Here is a 2,500-nt window from a genome sequence, read left to right as displayed (position 1 = left end):
CTCACATAAAACTCTAATTTTGTAGATTACTTTAAAGATTTCCTCCTTCTTCAATGGACTTATTCGTAGCATATATATATATATATATATATATATATATATATATATATATATATATATATATTTATATATATACATATATATATATATATATATATATATATATATATATATATATATATATATATATATATATATATATAAATGAGGCTCAATACTACACAGTATTCTAGGAGTTTTATTCCAGCTGTTACCAAGTTGTGGAATGATCTTCTTAATCGGGTTGTTGAATCAGTAGAACTTCAAAAGTTCAAAGTTGGAGCAAATGTTTTTATGTTGACCAGGCTGACATGAGTCTTTTTATAGTTTATATTTGACATATCTGTTTTTGACGTTGTTAATAGTTTATATATGATATATCTACTTTGACGTTTTTACTGTTTTTAGAATGATTTATTGTTAATTTTTTCTCATCATTTATTTATTTCCTTTCCTCACTGGGCTATTTTTCCCTATTGGAGCCCTTGGGCTTATAGCATCTTGCTTTTTCAACTGGTGTTGTAGCTTGGCTAGTAATTGTATATATATATGTATATATATATATATATATATATATATGTGTGTGTATATATATATATATATATGTATATATCACTCGGTCTCTCTCCGTCCTTTGGGTAAGAGAGAGAGGAAGTAATGATACCCTGTTGAGTGTACCCAGAGAGGTACACTCAGAAACCACAATCTCTTCCAAATTTCCGAAACCGCTGTGTTGTAGTTAGGAAAGGGAGTGTGTGTATGTCTGTATATCTATCTAAATATTAAGCCCATTTTTTTGACAGGTCGCGTACACTATTCACGAAATAAACAGTGAACTATATACCTGTTACGGGTCAAATTTATGAGAGAGAGAGAGAGAGAGAGAGAGAGAGAGAGAGAGAGAGAGAGAGAGAGAGAGAGAGAGAGAGGGACTCCTTGTCGCAAGGCTAGTTAGCTACATAACTTTTTTCTTTTTCTTTTACGTGTGATTCATTTCGACTTTGCTAATTTCGAATATATATATATATATATATATATATATATATATATATATATATATATATATATATATATATATATATATATATATATATTTATATGTATGTATATATATATGCATATATATATAATTAGATTACATTAATTCATTCATATCCAGATTTATTTATATTCTTGTGACATAGGTAAGACCTAATTTAGTGATTTCTAAAGATATTCTAAATTTTTTATTCTATAAATGTCTTTTTTTTATTTTTTTGTTTCCCAAACTATTCTACTTTAGGTTACTTCAGTATGCTCTCTCTCTCTCTCTCTCTCTCTCTCTCTCTCTCATATCCCTGATATTTCTCCCATATTTGTCTCTTGCCCAATTATCCAAATGTTTTCGCGTAAACATTTCAACCAATTCATAAACTCACTCTCTCTCTCTCTCTCTCTCTCTCTCTCTCTCTCTCTCTCTCTCTCTCTCTCTCAGTTTCCTGGATCATTTGGCTCGCATTGAAAGCCTTCAGCCAGATGATAATACTCTCTAGTCTCTCCCCTTATTCCTCCTCCTCCTTCTCCTCCTCCTCTTTCTCCTCTTGCTTCTCTTTCTTCTCTTTTTCCTTCTCCTTTTTCCTCATTCTCTCTTCCCTTCTCCTTCCTCCTCTTTTATTCCCTTACATTTCCTCCTGAAATCTTCCCTTCTCTCTTTCCTTCTCCTCCTCCTCCACTTCTCTTCCCTTCTCCTCTTCATTTTCTCTTTCCTCCTCCTCCTCCTCCTCCTCTCTTCTCTTCTCTTCTCTTCTCTTCTCTTCTCCTCCTCCTCCTCCACCTCTCTTCCCTTCTCCTCTTCCTCACCCTTTCTTCCCTTTTCTTCCTACTCCTCTGTTCCCTTCTCCTCCTCCTCCTTCTCTCTTCCTCTTCTCTTCGCTTCTCCTCCTTTCTTCCCTTCTATTCCTCTTCCTCCTTCTCTTCTCCTCCTCCTTCTCATCCTCCTCTTTTCCCCTCTCCTCATCATCTCTTCCCCTCCTCTTCCTCCTCCTACTCTTCTCCTAACCACAAATCCACCATCATCATCACGACCGTCTTTGTAGCATTAAGATGAGTCCTCTAGAGACCTACGTCTGATACAACCCCCTCCCCCCTTCCCCTTGTCTATCATCCCTTCCCCTCCCTCTTCCCCCCCAAGTATCAAATTCCCTCCTCCCCCCTCCCCCAGCAATGCCATCTCCGTCTTTTAGTCGTATAACATATCATGTTTTCCTCTCTCGTCTCCGGCTCATTTTTGCGTGTAATTTTTTCTTGATGTGGTTTACCTTCGTTAGTAATTATCGTTAATTAAGTTCATTCATAGCTTAACGTATTATCTCTCTCTCTCTCTCTCTCTCTCTCTCTCTCTCTCTCTCTCTGACTGTCCAGTTTTACATTTCGCATCTTTCATTGGCTTAGCATAATTCCCTATGCGTTTTCTAGCGAATTC

This window comes from Palaemon carinicauda, chromosome 2 (genome assembly GCF_036898095.1).
Source record: "Palaemon carinicauda isolate YSFRI2023 chromosome 2, ASM3689809v2, whole genome shotgun sequence".
Taxonomy (NCBI): Eukaryota; Metazoa; Arthropoda; class Malacostraca; order Decapoda; family Palaemonidae; genus Palaemon; species Palaemon carinicauda.
This window is presented reverse-complemented; position numbering follows the sequence as displayed.